Genomic DNA, 20,950 nt, shown 5'->3' with positions numbered 1-20,950 from the left:
GCCAATGGCCACTAGTGACATTTTATTCCTTGTTATTTAGTGTCGTTTTGGGATCTACTTTTATCAATAAAATGAGGCATTTAGCATTCTAAGTTCTCCAAATCAATTTGTCGCTAGGTCTACCTCGGGCACAACGAGGCTCCCAAATTAGGACATGATTTACATTCTTGCTATGTGTTTAAATATCGCAATATCTTTTCCTTATAACCCTTACTAACTTGTTACCTTTTGTTTTATATTTCATTTTTATTCCCCTCCCCAAAGGTTAGTTCGTGCACTCTAGCATCGTCATCATATTCTACGAGATCAAAGGGCCCTCCACCTACTCCTCCTCCTAGTCCTATCAGAAGCAGGAACAAAGGAAAGATGGAAGATTTGAACAACACTAGAAAGGAATACTCAACTGAACGGGTAGAGGTCATTCATGATGCTCAGGGCTCCAAAGAAAGTGCGTCCCAACTCGAGCAGAAACTGTTGAAATTTCAAAAGGAACTTGATCAGGTTCGGAATCTGGCAAACTTGTCATTTTTCCTCACCACTCCAGATATCAATTTTTCGAACGCTCAGAACTCCACGCCTCCACAAAATACCCCAAAACCACAAAACCATCCCACTCCTCACCACCACTACAATACTTGCCACACATCCAACAATACTCCACTGCTCATCTCTAAACCTTTGAACTCCACAAATGACCATTTCCACGCCCACCACAACACCCATATCTATGTGGAGACCATGCCACACTCCACCCAACCCATCTCAAGCACACCCTATTCTGATGATAAAGACTCACTCATCAGGAACCTGGCTGAAGAACTCAAGAAATTGACTAGCCGAATTCAGGGCGTCGAAGGAAGTAAGGGGATTTAAGGGTTGAACTACGAAGATCTTTGCAAACAACCGGATATCGAACTGCCCGAGGGATACAAACCTCCTAAGTTCGAGATGTTTGATGGTATAGGGGATCTAAGAGTCCACTTGAGAACATACTGCGACAAGTTGGTCGGAGTAGGGAAGGACGAAAGGATTCGCATGAAGCTTTTTATAAGGAGTCTAAGAGGAGATGCTATGTCTTGGTACATTAGCCAAGACCCGAAGAAATGGTCGAATTGGGTGAGTATGGCATCTGACTTTATGGACAGGTTCAGATTCAACACAAAAAATGCGCCAGATGTGTTCTACATCCAGAATTTAAAGAAGAAGCCAACAGAAAAATTATGCGAGTACGCTACTCGTTGGAGATCAGAAGCCGCTAATGTCAGACCGATTTTAGAAGAAGAACAAATGAACATGTTTTTCGTCCGGGCTAAAGACCTGCAGTACTATGAAAGGCTGATGTTGATTGAGAGCCAGAAATTTTCCGACATCATCAAGCTAGGGGAAATGATCGAGGAAGGCATAAAAAGTGGTATGGTTACAAACTTTGAAGCTTTGCAAGCTACCAATAAAGCTTTACAGTCTGGTGGTACGTCCAAGAAAAGGGACGTATGTGCGTTAATGGTTGCACTAAGAGCCAAATCCCCTATCAAATACCAAGCCTATCCGATACCTCCACTCGCATACCAGCCTACCTCGAATTACCAATCACCCCCACCTCCCACATATCAACCTACTTCACCCAGATATTCCCAACCTGCACATATCTACCAAGCCTACAATGCTTAGCCATCCCACTATCAATCACCTCCCACATGTCAAAACTTTCCCAAACCTCGACCAAATTTTGACCGCAGACCTCCCAAACAGTATATCGCCATTGCTGAACCAATTGACCAGCTGTACGAAAGGCTCAAAGCTACTGGTTATGTCACCCCTATCTTTGCTATAACCCTTGAAAACCCTTCTCAATGGGTCAATCCAAGTAAATCCTGTGCATACCATTCCGGCATGAAAGGGCATACCATTGATGAATGCCGCTCTCTGAAAGATAAGTTCCAGACTCTGGTTGATAACAAGATCATTGTGGCAATGGAGCCTACTCTGAATGTCCGCAACAACCCTCTGTCATACCATAAGAGTGGAAGTGTCCACATGATTGAAATAGAGGATGATTGGGACCCCAAAGGATCGATCGGTTTAATCACAGAAGGTGACAAACCAAAAAAAGCCTATAGTCACCCTTAATCCGATTGTAGTCCAGACTCAGCCTTCTGGGGATGCCGAGGTAAACATGTCCATACCACTTGAGTTTGAAGCACCGATTGAGGTCGAGTTTGGGTCTCTAGCAAATGCACCTGTACCATTTGAAGTTGTTGTGTTACCTTCCAAAGTACATGCTTCATTTGGAGTAAAGGTGCTTGTGCCGATTCCGGTAGCAATGTTGGATGTAATACCATTCCATACAAATGTCATACCTTGGGATTACATAGCCGATACGAGAAGGAAAAGGAAAGCTAAGTTTGGGGAAACAGTTGCGGCACATGGTATGATAAGAACCGGCAGGGTTTATACTCCGGAGCATTTAGCTGAGTCGAGTAAGTAGGCCGTTGGTCGGCCAACCATCACTGAAACCGGGCCCGATGATCTCTAGAGAAGGATACAATCCAAGGAATACTCAGTCATTGATCAGCTGAACAAAACATCGACACAGATTTCTATCCTAGCTTTGCTGCAAAGTTCCGATGCACATAAGAATGTCTTGTTGAAGGTGCTGAGTGAGGCATATGTACCAAGCAACATCACCGGAGGAGAAATGGCAAACATGGTAGGGCAGGTATTGGAAAGTCACAAGATTACTTTTCATGAAGATGAGCTGCCACCAGAAGGGTTGAGTCACAACAAAGCGTTGCACATCACCGTGCAATACGAAGATTATTTTATCACTAGGATCCTAATTGATGGAGGGTCCAGCCTCAATATTTGTCTGTTGGTAACACTCAGAACATTGGGAAAGGGGCTGCATGAGATCAAGGATGGGGCCATCAATGTCAAAGCTTTCGATGGTTCCCAAAGGTCCACTATTGGGGAAAGTAGTTTGTGCTTGCGAATGGGGCCTACTTGGTTCGATGTCGATTTCCAAGTAATAAATGTTCCAGCATCTTACAACTTGCTGTTGGGACGACCGTAGATTCATGCCGCTGGGACTGTAGCATCAACACTACATCAGGCAGTTAAGTTTGAGTGGAATCACCAAGAGGTGATCATTCACGGCGACGGTAGAAATCCCATATACAGTCGCCAAACCATCCCGGCAATTGGAGTAAAAAGAAAGATAGGTGGGGAAACCTATCACCATATCGAGCAAGTCAGCGTCGTTGACAAAGACAAATGGTGGGACAACAAAATTGAAAGCATATTGAACTGGAGTGAATATGAACCTGGCAAGGGACTTGGCAAGAACGTCCAAGGAATCACCAAGCCTATCAAACTGAAGAAACAGTCAGCTTTATCCGATCTCTGCCAAACTCAGATTCCCGTGTACCAACAACATGGCCGAATACGAAGCCTGCATCTTAGGGCTCAAGATGGCTATTGACATGAATATTCAAGAGTTGCTAGTGATTGGGGATTCAGATTTGCTTATACATCAGGTCCGAGAAGAATGGGCAACCAAGAACCCCAACATACTCCCTTATCTGCATCATGTACAGGAGTTGAGAAAGAGGTTCACAAAGACAGAGTTCCAGCATGTTCCCAGAGTCCAGAATGAATTCGCTAATGCACTGGCTACCCTATCATCTTTCAAAAACATGCTTCACACGGAGTAGTCCATAGGCAAAAATCGCTCATACACGCTCACTTTATCTTTGCACGAAAACTCTTCGTGTTTCCGAACAAAGAGGGGCAGCTGTGAGCACGTGATTTTTGTTTCGCGCGACAATCGCTCCAAAAGAAATAAAAAATAATAACAATTGGTCCTGCTGTACAATTTTTGGATTTTTACATGGCACTTTGTTAATTATTTACGATTTTTGCCCATTTTATTTTATTAAAACAAAATACAAAAAAATGTATGTGTCATGCGTAATTTGAACCGTAATCCGGTTGTTAAATAGAAAATCATAAATAGGCATCTTGGTCCGTGATTTTTGTTTTGTTTGATTTTACCTGCTTCAAATATTTTGATATGTGTGTAAATATTTGTATTAAGTGTCTATTTAATTTTAATTTGATTTACTTGGGTTTGTTTTAAAAAATAAAATAAAAATATATGTAAGAAAATATAAAAGAGAATGCAGAATTTGTTTAAAAAATCTGCTTGGGCTCATTTTTATTAAATTTGAGGCCCAAATCAAGCCCAGAGAGTGAGCCTGCCCCGGTCCAGACCAGCTGATACCCAGAGCTTCCAAACGACACCGTTTTAACCTGGTCTGATCTGGGCCGTTGATCTCAGATTGATCAACGGCCAAAATCTCACACCCCGTACCCACTAATAGACCCGACCCGTCTCACCCGGACCGACCCCAACCCTTTACCCTTGAAACGACGTCGTTCCCTGTTAGTCGAAGGATCCTGGCCCTTCATCACATCTCATCCAACGGCCAGGATCCACCTACCCACTAACTATATAAACTCATAACCTTACCCTGCCCCCCTATCCGAACCCCAGCCTTCATCGTCTTCACCAGAACCCCAAACCCTAGAGCCGCCTCTGTATTCTTCACCATGAAAGCCGGCGGCATGAACGCCGATGGCCTTCACCTTAACACCATAGGACCATCTTACCCCCCTGAACATGGACCTGTTGACCGTTTAGTTCGAATCATCCTCCAGGTCCTCGAATCTTCATTTGAAGATTCGAGCAAAACTCGATCTACACCGATCTGTCCTAGATTCATACCAGACAATCCCCGGACCCCCTCGTGACCAAACCATGCTTGGTTTGGTCCGAATCTAACCATGGAAGCTCAAGTTCCAAATCTACCTTCCACAAAACCTAAAAAACCCAAGCCTGGTCCGTGCCTGTTAAGCCAAGAGGTTAGGGTCTAATGGACCTTAATCGAGGTGTTTCTCATCTGAGAAACCCTTCGATTAAAGTCCGTTCAACCTTAAAAAGGGTCTGTTCAAACACAAGCTGATTTTCTGTTCCTTCTTTCAAAGTTTTTAAGGTAAGTTTGTTTTCTCTTTGTTATTCAGTACGTGTGTGGTTTAGAGGCCTGTGCATATTTTGTGTAATTTGTCTCTGAATTTCTCTGTCAATTGCCCCCTTTGCCCGGACTCCTGTATTCAGTCAAGTCTTTCTTCATAATGTGTGTGTATAAACTGTATGTTCAATTGAATTCGTAATTGGTCATTCATTTAGTTCCTAGGGCCTTTCTGTGTTAACATTGCAATATAAACCCCTTGTGTGATACCTTTAAATGTCTGATTTTTGGTTACGATTGTATGTGTTATAACTAGTATAGTCGAGTCGACATATGTCGTCAATTAGTTTCAGTTGTCCGAACAATAACAAATCGACTTACTTCTGCTAAGCATTTGTTTGAATCAATTAGGAACTGAGTTTGCTTATTTATAATTGGTAATTTGAATCAGAAATGCAAAAATCAATGTTCTGTTTAGTCACAGTTTTGAAATTGGAGGGCATGTGCACTTATGCACAACATGTGCATTTTGTGCACAGCCTGTGCCCTGCCTAAGTGCTTTTGAATTAAATAGTTGGACAGCATGTGCTGTCAGACTACATCCTGCTGCCCATATTCTGCTTTAAGTTTCAGAAGTAATAAACATTACTAAAAAGTTTAAGCCTGCCAAGGGAATGTCATGGGTTTAATACTTAAATAGCTAAATGGAAACTGAAAAGATGATGGCACATGGGAGGGGTGTTCTTTTGGTCTAACAGGCTGTTAAAAGGGCTGAGGTTTAGGCTTATAAAAGAAAAAAGAGACAGAAGAGAAGGGGATAGAGGGACAGATTTTGATATATACACACACACAGACAGAAATAGGCAGGGAGAAACATAACATAGAAAAGGGACTGCATTTACATCTTGATCTTGATTTTCACTGGTCTGGATTTTCTTGTTTCATATTGTTTTTCTTCTGAGTCTTGATCGAGGTTACTGGTTGTGTGGTAGCATTAGTTCACTTCTGGATGTGTTCTGCCTAAATTCTGGTTCCACACTACTGGGAAATTGTTTCATTTTGCCATTTTTCCATCGGCTTTAACTGCATCTTACATTGGGATTTGTGCTATTGGTTACCTGCTGTCACTGCTGCTGCATTTGTTGCCATTGTTACTCTGCTGACTTCCCTTTTTCTTCAATTGTCAAACATTTCCAGGTACACAACTTCTGAAACCATATGTTGTAGAAAGTTTGAAGTTTGAACCAGAAATAAAGAAACGAAAGTCTGTTTACTTTATAATGCTTGTGATCAAAACAGGTTGAATGTTAGTCTTAGCCTGTATTTGTTTTAAACTGTAAACTGCAAATACTCTGTATAAATCAATATACATTCTAAGTTGAGACGAACAATTAGATAACATTTGCTTGTTAGATCAGATGTGTTTTGATGCATACAACCGTTAGTTTTGTTTCAGTTGTGACATCATAACATAGGATCTTAGCAAGCATGCGTATGTATTTTTGCCTAGATCTCTGAACTATCGAATCTGCTACATTCAGTTTCATTTGACTTCAAGATAAGTGTACCCCAAACTAATTCCCATGCAGCGTTACGTTAACAGGGTGATAATGTACGCCAACCCTTTTGTTAGATCACTTGCTTCTACATAGTTTTGATATGGGCTTCAATATAGATTCATTGTTTCGGAATAATGCGATGACTTTCGAGGAAAACTAATAGGCATTTTCAAATCCAATTAATAGTAGTTTTTCTTAATAAGTAGCCGAGTTCATTTATCAAGCCTAATTATAAAGTTCAAATTTAAGGTTTGTTTAATGTTAAACTTAGTATGAGTTATTTGTTGCTTGCAATCTCTCCTATCAAATTAACAAAGCTTATTCACTCTTTGAAGACGAGGCATGAAATAATTCTCACCTCATAAACAACCAATCAGGCAATCAAGCAAAATTCGGATTCGTCACATATAGTAGAGATTTAGTATGTTAGTTTGCTTAAATAAGTAAGTTTGGTATTTTCTCTTTTATTTTTTAGAGACAAATGTAATAGAAATGTAGTCGCTTCAGGATATCCTTTTTCTAAAATAATGAGACGAGCCTCGTCAAGTAAGAATGCGAATTGCGGGGCCCTCAATAACTAACCATAATAAATATTTAGAATCCAGGACAGGCCGTTTAGTGAATCTCACGGCCTTATCCAAAAATAATAACGCGTTAGACTTTTTTTAGGCACGGTTTAATCAAATTATATTCTTAAACACGGGTGCACATTGATGTGACCCAAATTCAAATCTCAACGGAGTCAAAATGTGTCGACGACCACGGGTGCATTGATTGTGACGTGGTTCGAGATGCATTTTCACAACGTTGCAATTCTATAAAAATAAATTATAATAATAAAAGTGGTTTAAACTTAATAAAAGCACATAAGTCACAATATGTATTTAAATCAGATATTTAGCCATTATAACAATTTAAGCGACCGTGCTAGAACCACGGGATTCGAGGGTGCCTAACACCTTCCCTCGGGTCAACAGAATTCCTTACTTAGAATTTCTGGTTCGCAGACTTCACTTGGAAAAGTCGAAAATTTCCTCGATTTGGGATTCAAGATAAACCGGTGACTTGGGACACCAAAAGCCAAACCTTTCCCAAGTGGCGACTCTGAATTAAATAAATAATCCCATTTCGAATATTGTCACTTAAATTGGAAAAACTCCCTCGCGCATTTAACCCTTCGGGGGCGGGCGCGCAAAAAGGAGGTGTGACAGCTCTAGCGACTCTGCTGGGGACATAACCCAGAACCACTGGTTCAGGGTTCAAGAATTCGAGCTTAGAATAATTGTTATATTTGGCTTTATTATCTGATCTTTATTACATGTTTTTGCATAACGTGCTAAATGTTGTCTTTTACCGCTTTGATATTATCTGAACTGTATATAAACTGTGCCGAAACCCTTCTCTTCTTACCTCCGGGGAGAAGCTCGCTGGTCGAGACTCCCTATTCTGTTAGTGTCAATACCTGAAATAAGAAAGAGGTCGGACAAGTTACAAAGCCGGACGATCTCGCGGGTCCCCGGTACGTAGCCCCCTCCTCGACTCGAGTTGTCCGCTCGGGTACACAGTCTAGAACAAATACCCAGGTTACGAACCTAGAATAACTTGACTTCATGCCGGATCCCTAGTAGGAACGCTTATTTGCATCATGTTGCATTTGACTTAGGGGACTCAACACAGGGGTTGGGTCCGTCTAGGACTAGCAACCTGAAATGAAAAGACCATCCTGTTGCATCCTATTTGTTTCCGCGCATTTATTTGTCTCGGACATGCATGCTGCCTGACTTTGGAGTATTTGAAAAATATAAACAAAAAAAAAATTAAAAAAAAATAACAGTGTATAGGACTAATTTTCTACTTTGAAAAATAGCAATGCCCAATTACTGTCAAAACTCTGCCGAAATTTTGCGATAATAAAAAGGGAAAATGTTTTGTCTTCAATAATTTGCTTTACTAAGAAAAAGAAAAAAACAAAAAGATAGAAAAATAGTCTTTTATTTTTGGAAAGTTGTTTGTTGAAAAGGAAAGAATTTTGTTCTAAAATAATTCAGTTAATTTGACCGAACTACGCGGGTCTGATTCTCACCGGATGTGAGATACGTAGGCAAACCTCATCGGTTCCGGCCCCAATTTTCAAAAATCCAAAAAAATAAATTTTCCTTTAGTTCTTTCTTTATAAATATTTCCTTAGAAAATATAAAAAAAAAACAAAAAATAATATAGAAGTTTTCTTAAACTCAAATAAAAATAGTCTCCTTCTTTCTGAAGTCTTTCATGTGAAATAATGTAATAAGAATTAAAAATCAGCAATAAAAATCCAAAAAAAAAATACTCTTTGCTTTTTAGTCTCTCTTTTGTAAAATGTTTTTTTTAAAAATGTATATATATTTGAAAAATTGAATTTCAAAATATTAGGATTTTTCTTTAGAAGTGCTTTTGTAAATAAATAAAACTCTGAATTTCACATCATTTTCTTAAAAGTCCCTCTTTCAAAATTTAAGGGGCAACATCATATACATTCTTTCTTCCGTAGAAAAGGTAAAACAAACGGAAAAAAATCAACCAAACATATTTTCTTTTTTAATAAATTTCCAGAATTCAAGTCAAAAGCAAATAAATTTTAGAAGTCTTTCTTTAAAAAATAAAACAAAAATCAAAATAAACAAAATTTTCTTTCTTCTTTTAAAGTATTTCTTTCAAAAATTCCAAAAAAAATAAAAATTGAATAAGTAAATAAACAAAGAATAGTCAAATCTTTTGAGCCCTATGCTAAATGAGCACTTGCTTCTTTATTTTTATACTTGTTAGTTCGAACTACGTAATGATCTGATTCACGTAGGCATCGTGATACGTAGGCAATCCTCATCGGATCCGGTCGCATTTCTTTTACTGCAAAATACAAAATATATAATAAAAAAAAAGGGAAAAAACTAATAAAGAGGAAAAATGCCGGAATGACGCATGCTCTCGTAGCAAACATGTAGTAATCCACTTAACTGTATAGGTGCATCATGGCCAACGTGAGATTAACTACCTGTTATTCGCTGCAATTTAACCGTGCGTTTGTCGTTGAGTATCCAGGGTTTTGAAAAGACGGTTGGTTTGGTGAAAGTCTGGCCTCGCACTCATACTTCACGAGGTCAAGGAGAAGTGTTCAACTACCTGTTGTTAGGACCAGAAGCAGTACTCACACTTACTTCACCAGGTCAAAAGGAAGTGTGGAAATGTCTTCAGAAATTCCATTGCAAACAATCCCTGTTTCCGAGGAGAGCTCGATCTCAGCCGTCCTCACACCTGAATCCGCAACTGCGGAGGAAAATAGAATCCTACGGCTCCGCATGTTGGAAATGCTGGACGACTGGAATAATGGGAAAGAGCCGCCAAGTGTCGTCCCCGGATTCCCTGAATTATTCTCCAGGTCAAGTGGGACTTCTAATGTCCCCATAAATTATCCTGCTACCCCATTCGGGTACCCAGCCACCTCAGCCTTCTCTGCTGGATCGCCTTCTGACCCTCATCCCCGAATGTCAGCCACCGATGCAAGCATGAACATCTTTACTGCATCGCCTTGCCCGATTACGGCACAGCCTGCCACGTACAAGCCAAGCTTTGACTCATCCTCTTTTACATTCCAAGCACCATCGTTCTCAATGGAACCAACTAGATTCGCTACCAGCACTAATCCTCTACCGCCTCAGTGCGAGCTTGCACCCGGGCAGGATCAGAGCCCCAGAATTGCAGAACAAAATGAGATTGCCAAGAGAATGAGAAGCCTTGAACAAAGTTTGAAAAATATGCAAGGATTGAGCGAACAGAAGAGTGTCTCTTACGCCGACCTATGCATGTTCCCTCACGTGCACCTGCCAGCAGGTTTCAAGACCCCAAAGTTCGAGAAATATGATGGGCACGGTGACCCCATTGCACATCTTAAAAAATACTGCAATCAATTGCGGGGAGCCGGCAGAAAAGAAGAACTGCTAATGGCATATTTTGGAGGAAGTTTGGTGGGAGTCGCTTCAGAATGGTATATGGATCAGGACATATCTCGCTGGCATATATGGGATGATCTTGCCAGAGACTTCGTAGGGCAGTTTCAATATAATATTGACATCGCACCAGACAGAAATGCCTTGTCAAACTTAAAGAAGAAACCCTCGGAAAGTTTCAGAGAATACGCCATCAAATGGCGTGAGCAAGCGTCAAGGGTAAAACCTTCCATGGACGAGATAGAGATGGTCACTACTTTTCTCCAGGCTCAAGAGTCCGACTATTTCCAAAACATGATGTCAGCAATGGGAAAGCCTTTCGCAGAAGCGATTAAGATTGGAGAGATGGTGGAGAACGGTCTGAAAACGGGAAGAATTTTGAGTCAGGCAGCCATAAGGGCAACCTCCCAAGCCGTCCAAAGCGGGTCTGGAGGAATGGCAAGAGGGAAGAAAAAAGAGGAAACATCCATGGCAGTGTCAGAGGTGGGAGAATATCATAATCCCGGGCTTTGTTCTTCGGAAAGAACCTCGCAACATTATTTCCCCCACCAAAATGCGACCTACGCTCCTCAGCCCTACATGGTCATGAGCACCCAGCCTTATATCCAGCGGACACAACCAGTCAATCGGGGGCAGGCCCCACATCCTAGGAATCAGCCTCCTCACCGAAACCACTACAATCCTCGACCTCCTCAAAATAATTTCCGTCCTCGGGAACCACCCAGGAGACCCAACTACACACCAATCGGTGAACCCTATTCCACCCTATTCCCTAAGCTTGTCCAAATGAATTTGTTGCAGCCCATACCACCGAACGGGCAGAACCCGGGATCACCATCATATCAGCGGGGTGTCAGATGTGCATACCATTCAGGGGTAGAAGGGCACGACACCAACGACTGTTGGACATTGAAACAAGCTGTGGAGAATCTGTTAGACCAAGGGAAGATTGTGTTGAGAGACGAGGATATCCCAAATGTGACCAATAATCCGCTGCCCCGACCACAACAACGGGCCGATAGTTGGGATGATTTATGAAGACGAGGAAGTTGATCCGGCACTTAAAGCCATAATTGCTATTGCTGATACAGAAAAAGGACCCAGGGTAACTCTGGAGCAAGAAAAAGGAATAAGCGATGTATTCAAGCAGGCCTCCATGGTATGGGGGACAATCAAACCACCTTGGCCGAACGAGCCAGTGTTTGTTGGACGCATACCACAGGAGCCAAAATACAACAAAGAGGGAGATGATAAGGTGTCCCCGCTCGACGAGAGTGAGGAAATATGTGAGGCGACAAGGGAAAAGCTATGCGAAATACACATGGTCCAGCCAGGAGAGGGCACTAGCACCGTTGAAGTATCGTACATGGGACCAAGCACCAAGCTTCAAAACTAGAAGGCTACGCCATTCTTGGTCAAACGGAAGTCCTAATGAACCTGTCTTGCCACTTTCTCTGCATCACGAGTAACCCCAGAGGGTGACTCAGATGTTTTTCTTCAGTTTCATGTTTTTAATTTCCTGAATGTCAACCTTTTTCCTTATCTTCCCCAAAATGCCAAGAAATGAAATCGTGCTTGATTACTCACTTTCTTCTTCTATGTTTTCTTTTGTGTTCTCTTCAATTCTGATAAATGCAGCTTTAAATAACATGACATGTTTGCGGACTTCATGCCCGGATCACGAGAACTCCGATCAGACTTCAAATAATGAGTCAAAATTTGAGATATAAAGAATTTGAAAAGTAGGAACAACTAAAGAAAATTGGTTCATGGTTTGGAAAATGTCCGTCACTGAAGCAGAGTTTGAGAGCAGTAAATGGGTTTAGACCCGTACAGAATGATAACCTTAATAACTGCGGTTTGTCACGAGCAATTGTACCCAGAAAGAATGGTCCATATGTCATTGAAAAATGTTACCAAATGGAGCATTTGTATCTGGGCGACGTCGAAAGAAACGACGTCAGCCTTGCTTGGAAAGCAGGTGCAGTGATATGTCTAAATCACTCTGGCGATATCTTTGCACAGTTTGAGATGACGAAGGCTTTCATTCTCGCTACCCAAACACTATTAACCCTTTGCAAACCCATTTGAGCAGGTTACTCTTCTTTGATTACCCTCTTTGGAACCTGAAAATATTATTGAAAAAAAATGAATGAAAAAAAAAGAAGAAGAAAGAATTGGAAGAATGAGGAAATATATATATATAAAAAAAAAGAACATTATGAACTACGTTTGACTTGATTCCGAAAGGATACGTAGGCAACCTCTCCTTGGGGTTCAGTCACACCAACAATAAAATCCAGGAATTCCCCCCGAAAGTAAAACTGGGGCAGAAGTTATAACGATTCAGCAATAATCCCACCCAAAAGGTTCCAAAGTTGTAGTTCAATCCAAATTCTTTTCACCCCAAACCTTTTTCAAGTCCTTCTGATCAATCAACGAAGCATTCCAAAATAGGAAGATGGAATTATTTGGGTCCGATACAACAAATGAGGAGAATAAAGATAAGAGAGTCTTGTCGGTGAAAACCTTTGGGCACCGTGAGGCGATGCGAGAAGAGAAATTGAAAATGAGAGAGCTTGTTTAGTAAAAACTCGCAAAGAGTACTAGCAGGCGACAGTAAGAAGAGAAATGAGAGAGGTCGACTAGCGAAAACCCGCAAAGGGCGTTGTCGGCCAAAAAGATGATTCCACCTCAGAAAGTCCTGGCAAGGTTCCCGGGTTTTGAAAAAAATATAGATCTGTTTTGATTCATGAGGAAATGCAAGTTCTCGGAGGTCGGGCATCCAGTCCAAAAGGCATGTCATGTCAATTTGAAACTGGCATACACTCCAGATAAGTCCTTCTTTTCTCCCCGAAAGGGGCGTTTCTCTTTAAACTCATATGTTCTCCTTTACATAGTTTTCTTTGAGTTCTTTTTGATCTAACTCTTAATTCCGTAATAATCGCAAAGAAAGGTGGCAGGACCGGTTTTACAGGGCTCCGTTTGGCAAGAGTCAAATAAAATGTACGACCTCAGTGGCGCGTCAGTCCCATCCCGACTGGCCATGGTAGTTGATTTGCTTCCAAAACCGACAAATCCCCACAGGGTATCCCTTGTTACAAATCCCCCATGGAGTCTCCCCTTGTACAATTCCCCAAAGAAGTCCACCCCAGCACATCCCCAGCAAGTTTGCTACAAAAAAAAAAATCCTCACAGAGTTCGCATTGGACAAATCCACACGGAGTTTCTCTTGTACAAATCCCCACAGAGTCTCCCTGATAAAATCCCCACCAAAATCCCCAAGCAGAACGGGACGGAAAAACCAAAGCCTTATAAGGAAAATCATCACAAAATCTGGAAACGCAAGTCTGAGTAGTCCAAAGGGTTTCGCATGTAAATCTAATCAATGGCAGAGTTTTTCAACAAGAAGTAGGCTAAGACAAAGCAATTGGAACGGTCAAGGGCCCCAAAACCAACCGCCATTTTCAAACTGACAATGTTTTCTTTGTCCAGGAAATTGAGACAGGTGCGACCCGAAGCAGCCATGCATGAAGCTGGTGTAGCCCAAAAGAAATGGAGCACACAAGCATTGAAACAGCCTTGCAGCGGGAAAACGACCAATGGTAAGTTTTCCCATAATTCTTTCGTGCATTTCTGATAAAAAAAAAGAAAAAAAAAGAGAGAAAGGGAGAACCAAAGAAAGGAAAGAAGACAAGGAATAAAAAATGAACATCTCAAAAGAAAAACAAATCATGGTAGCATAGGACCTCGTTCCTCAACTATCCCGGTATAAACCTCGGATCTCCCTGGCATAACCCAAGGAACTTTTTCTACCCAAATTCCCGGCATAACCCGATGAATCCCTCCGGCATAACCCGATGAATCCTCCCGGCATAACCCGATAAATCTCCTCGGCATGATCCGATGAATCCTCCCGGCATAACCCGATAAATCTCCTCGGCATAACCCGATGAATCTCTCGGCATAACCCGATGAATCTCCCCGGCATGATCCGATGAATCCTCCCGGCATAACCAGATGAATCCCCTCCGGCATAACCCGATGAATCTTTCGGCATAACCCGATAAATCTTTCGGCATAACCCGATGAATCTCTCGGCATAACCCGATAAATCTCCCCGGCATGATCCGATGAATCCTCCCGGCATAACTCGATGAATCCCCTCCGGCATAACCCGATGAATCTTTCGGCATAACCCGATAAATCTTTCGGCATAACCCGATGAATCTCTCGGCATAACCTGATAAATCTCCCCGGCATGATCCGATGAATCCTCCCGGCATAACCCGATGAATCCCCTCGGCGTAACCCGATGAATCTTTTCGGCATAATCCGATGAATCCTCCCGGCATAATCCGATGAATCCTCCCGGCATGATCCGATGAATCCTCCCGGCATAACCCGATGAATCCCCTCGGCATAACCTGATGAATCTTTTCGGCATATTCCGATGAATCTTTTCGGCATAATCCGATGAATCCTCCCGGCATGATCCGATGAATCCTCCCGGCATAACCCGATGAATCTTTTCGGCATAATCCGATAAATCTTCCCGGCATAACCCGATGAATCCTCCTAGCATAACTCGATGAATCTTTTCGGCATAACCCGAGAACTCTTTTCCATGCAGTCAGCATTAGGGTTTTAAACCCTAAACTGAATTTTATTTTTCCTGTAATCAGCATTAGGGTTTTAAACCCTAAACTGAATTTTATTTTTCCTGTAATCAGCATTAGGGTTTCAAACCTTAAACTGAACTTCTCCCCAGTTGGCCAGTATTAGAGTTTCAAACTCTAAAACTGAACTTCTCCCCATGCTAGTCGGTATTAGGGCTTCAATCCTGAACCGCGCATTTTTATCTTCCTCCATCAATTTTATGAACTTCCTGGCGAATAATTAACGAAATTTTCCTAGTGAAACTGGGGCAGAAAATTTCGTTCGTTTGTTTGTTTTCTCCCGCAGGTCTAACCTCGAGCCACACGGATCGAAATGACCCACGAGATGAGTCTCAAACCAGAATCCAAAAGAAAAGGGCAAAAAGAAGATGTCCCGAGATATCGGAGTTAATGGAAGGTGGATCGACTCCAACATTAGATTAAGGTCCTGAACTCTGCCAGTCACGCCTCATTCAGCATCTCGGAGAATAAGCAAGCACCTACAACTCGCAAGCATCAAGGTTCGGATCGAAGTCTCCAAGCAAAATCAGCTAAGACCCATGATCGAGTCGCAAAAGAATCATAGATAGGGATCTTGTAACTAGCAGTTGACATGCATATAAGTATTTAAGTTCAGTTTCAATTTTTCTTTGGTTGTAATAAGGCGGTCAGTAAAGCAGTGGTGAAAACAGCAACAGCAGTAACAACAAGCATTGCAATCCCATGGTAGTCCCAGCTACCAAAGCTTCCCGAACTACATTGACCTGATTCCTGTTTAGCCCAGGATATGTAGGAAATCTTTGAAGCAAGATTCGGTCAGATCTTTCAAAAACATGCTTCACACGGAGTAGTCCATAGGCAAAAATCGCTCATACACGCTCACTTTATCTTTGCACGAAAACTCTTCGTGTTTCCGAACAAAGAGGGGCAGCTGTGAGCACGTGATTTTTGTTTCGCGCGACAATCGCTCCAAAAGAAATAAAAAATAATAACAATTGGTCCTGCTGTACAATTTTTGGATTTTTACATGGCACTTTGTTAATTATTTACGATTTTTGCCCATTTTATTTTATTAAAACAAAATACAAAAAAATGTATGTGTCATGCGTAATTTGAACCGTAATCCGGTTGTTAAATAGAAAATCATAAATAGGCATCTTGGTCCGTGATTTTTGTTTTGTTTGATTTTACCTGCTTCAAATATTTTGATATGTGTGTAAATATTTGTATTAAGTGTCTATTTAATTTTAATTTGATTTACTTGGGTTTGTTTTAAAAAATAAAATAAAAATATATGTAAGAAAATATAAAAGAGAATGCAGAATTTGATTAAAAAATCTGCTTGGGCTCATTTTTATTAAATTTGAGGCCCAAATCAAGCCCAGAGAGTGAGCCTGCCCCGGTCCAGACCAGCTGATACCCAGAGCTTCCAAACGACACCGTTTTAACCTGGTCTGATCTGGGCCGTTGATCTCAGATTGATCAACGACCAAAATCTCACACCCCGTACCCACTAACAGACCCGACCCGTCTCACCCGGACCGACCCCAACCCTTTACCCTTGAAACGACGTCGTTCCCTGTTAGTCGAAGGATCCTGGCCCTTCATCACATCTCATCCAACGGCCAGGATCCACCTACCCACTAACTATATAAACTCATAACCTTACCCTGCCCCCCTATCCGAACCCCAGCCTTCATCGTCTTCACCAGAACCCCAAACCCTAGAGCCGCCTCTATATTCTTCACCATGAAAGCCGGCGGCATGAACGCCGGTGGCCTTCACCTTAACACCATAGGACCATCTCACCCCCCTAAACATGGACCTGTTGACCGTTTAGTTCGAATCATCCTCCAGGTCCTCGAATCTTCATTTGAAGATTCGAGCAAAACTCGATCTACGCCGATCTATCCTAGATTCATACCAGACAATCCCCGGACCCCCTCGTGACCAAACCATGCTTGGTTTGGTCCGAATCTAACCATGGAAGCTCAAGTTCCAAATCTACCTTCCACAAAACCTAAAAAAACCCAAGCCCGGTCCGTGCCTGTTAAGCCAAGAGGTTAGGGTCTAATGGACCTTAATCGAGGTGTTTCTCATCTGAGAAACCCTTCGATTAAAGTCCGTTCAACCTTAAAAAGGGTCTGTTCAAACACAAGCTGATTTTCTGTTCCTTCTTTCAAAGTTTTTAAGGTAAGTTTGTTTTCTCTTTGTTATTCAGTACGTGTGTGGTTTAGAGGTCTGTGCATATTTTGTGTAATTTGTCTCTGAATTTCTTTTGTCAACTGTCCCCTTTGCCCGGACTCCTGTATTCAGTCAAGTCTTTCTTCATAATGTGTATGTATAAACTGTATGTTCAATTGAATTCGTAATTGGTCATTCATTTAGTTCCTAGGGCCTTTCTGTGTTAACATTGCAATATGAACCCCTTGTGTGATACCTTTAAATGTCTGATTTTTGGTTACGATTGTACGTGTTATAACTAGTATAGTCGAGTCGACATATGTCGTCAATTAGTTTCAGTTGTCCGAACAATAACAAATCGACTTACTTCTGCTAAGCATTTTTTGAATCAATTAGGAACTGAGTTTGCTTATTTATAATTGGTAATTTGAATCAGAAATGCAAAAATCAATGTTCTGTTTAGTCACAGTTTTGAAATTGGAGGGCATGTGCACTTATGCACAACATGTGCATTTTGTGCACAGCCTGTGCCCTGCCTAAGTGCTTTTGAATTAAATAGTTGGACAGCATGTGCTGTCAGACTACATCCTGCTGCCCATATTCTGCTTTAAGTTTCAGAAGTAATAAACATTACTAAAAAGTTTAAGCCTGCCAAGGGAATGTCATGGGTTTAATACTTAAATAGCTAAATGGAAACTGAAAAGATGATGACACATGGGAGGGGTGTTCTTTTGGTCTAACAGGCTGTTAAAAGGGCTGAGGTTTAGGCTTATAAAAGAAAAAAGAGACAGAAGAGAAGGGGATAGAGGGACAGATTTTGATATATACACACACACAGACAGAAATAGGCAGGGAGAAACATAACATAGAAAAGGGACTGCATTTACATCTTGATCTTGATTTTCACTGGTCTGGATTTTCTTGTTTCATATTGTTTTTCTTCTGAGTCTTGATCGAGGTTACTGGTTGTGTGGTAGCATTAGTTCACTTCTGGATGTGTTCTGCCTAAATTCTGGTTCCACACTACTGGGAAATTGTTTCATTTTGCCATTTTTCCATCGGCTCTAACTGCATCTTACACTGGGATTTGTGCTATTGGTTACCTGCTGTCACTGCTGCTGCATTTGTTGCCATTGTTACTCTGCTGACTTCCCTTTTTCTTCAATTGTCAAACATTTCCAGGTACACAACTTCTGAAACCATATGTTGTAGAAAGTTTGAAGTTTGAACCAGAAATAAAGAAACGAAAGTCTGTTTACTTTATAATGCTTGTGATCAAAACAGGTTGAATGTTAGTCTTAGCCTGTATTTGTTTTAAACTGTAAACTGCAAATACTCTGTATAAATCAATATACATTCTAAGTTGAGACGAACAATTAGATAACATTTGCTTGTTAGATCAGATGTGTTTTGATGCATACAACCGTTAGTTTTGTTTCAGTTGTGACATCATAACATAGGATCTTAGCAAGCATGCGTATGTATTTTTGCCTAGATCTCTGAACTATCGAATCTGCTACATTCAGTTTCATTTGACTTCAAGATAAGTGTACCCCAAACTAATTCCCATGCAGCGTTACGTTAACAGGGTGATAATGTACGCCAACCCTTTTGTTAGATCACTTGCTTCTACATAGTTTTGATATGGGCTTCAATATAGATTCATTGTTTCGGAATAATGCGATGACTTTCGAGGAAAACTAATAGGCATTCTCAAATCCAATTAATAGTAGTTTTTCTTAATAAGTAGCCGATTTCATTTATCAAGCCTAATTATAAAGTTCAAATTTAAGGTTTGTTTAATGTTAAACTTAGTATGAGTTATTTGTTGCTTGCAATCTCTCCTATCAAATTAACAAAGCTTATTCACTCTTTGAAGACGAGGCATGAAATAATTCTCACCTCATAAACAACCAATCAGGCAATCAAGCAAAATTCGGATTCGTCACATATAGTAGAGATTTAGTATGTTAGTTTGCTTAAATAAGTAAGTTTGGTATTTTCTCTATTATTTTTTAGAGACAAATGTAATAGAAATGTAGTCGCTTCAGGATATCCTTTTTCTAAAATAATGAGACGAGCCTCGTCAAGTAAGAATGCGAATTGCGGGGCCCTCAATAACTAACCATAATAAATATTTAGAATCCAGGACAGGCCGTTTAGTGAATCTCACGGCCTTATCCAAAAATAATAATGCGTTAGACTTTTTTTTAGGCACGGTTTAATCAAATTATATTCTTAAACACGGGTGCACATTGATGTGACCCAAATTCAAATCTCAATGGAGTCAAAATGTGTCGACGACCACGGGTGCATTGATTGTGACGTGGTTCGAGATGCATTTTCACGACGTTGCAATTCTATAAAAATAAATGATAATAATAAAAGCGGTTTAAACTTAATAAAAGCACGTAAGTCATAACATGTATTTAAATCAGATATTTAGCCATTATAACAATTTAAGCGACCGTGCTAGAACCACGGGATTCGAGGGTGCCTAACACCTTCCCTCGGGTCAACAGAATTCCTTACTTAGAATTTCTGGTTCGCAGACTTCATTTGGAAAAGTCGAAAATTTCCTCGATTTGGGATTCAAGATAAACCGGTGACTTGGGACACCAAAAGCCAAACCTTTCCCAAGTGGCGACTCTGAATTAAATAAATAATCTCATTTCGAATATTGTCACTTAAATTGGAAAAACTCCCCTCGCGCATTCTAACCCTTCGGGGGCGGGCGCACAAAAAGGAGGTGTGACACCCAGAACTCGCAAACACTACTCAGAAGCATAAGCTTTGGAGGTTATCCAACAATTTCTTTCACAACGGAGGAATCATGTACAGGAGGACTCCTGATTTGGGATTACTAAGGTGTGTCGATACAAAGGAAGCATCCAGGCTATTAGAGGAAATTCATGCAGGGACCTGCGGTTCACATATGAATGGTTTTGTCTTAGCAAAGAAAATACTCTAAGCTGGTTACATTTGGATGACTATGGAAACAGACTGCATCCAGTATATCCGAAAGTGTCACCGCTGCCAGATACACGCAGACATGATAAAGGTGCCTCCAAACGAGCTTAATGCGACAAGCTCGTCGTGGCCGTTCGCCGCATGGGGAATGGATGTTATTGGACCAATCGAACCCCCCACATCAAACGGGCACAAGTTCATCCTAGTAACAATTGATTATTTCACCAAATGGGTTGAAGCATCATCTTACAGGGCAGTGACTAAGAAAGTCGTGACAGACTTCGCCCGCGATCGTATCGTTTGTCGATTTGGGATCCCGGAGTCAATTGTCACTAATAATGGTTCCAACCTCAATAGTGACCTGATGAAAGCCATGTGTGAAACCTTATCAAACATAAGAATTCTACAGCCTACAAACCTCAGATGAACGGAGTTGTAGAGGCCGCCAACAAGAATATCAAGAAGATACTAAGGAAAATGATAGAGAAGCATAAGCAATGGCACGAGAAGCTATCATTTGCTTTATTGGGGTATCGCACCACAGTCCACACATCAACTGGGGCAACCCC

The sequence above is a fragment of the Nicotiana sylvestris genome, chromosome 11 (assembly GCF_000393655.2).
Source record: "Nicotiana sylvestris chromosome 11, ASM39365v2, whole genome shotgun sequence".
Classification (NCBI taxonomy): Eukaryota; Viridiplantae; Streptophyta; class Magnoliopsida; order Solanales; family Solanaceae; genus Nicotiana; species Nicotiana sylvestris.
Note: the sequence above shows the minus strand (reverse complement) of the source record.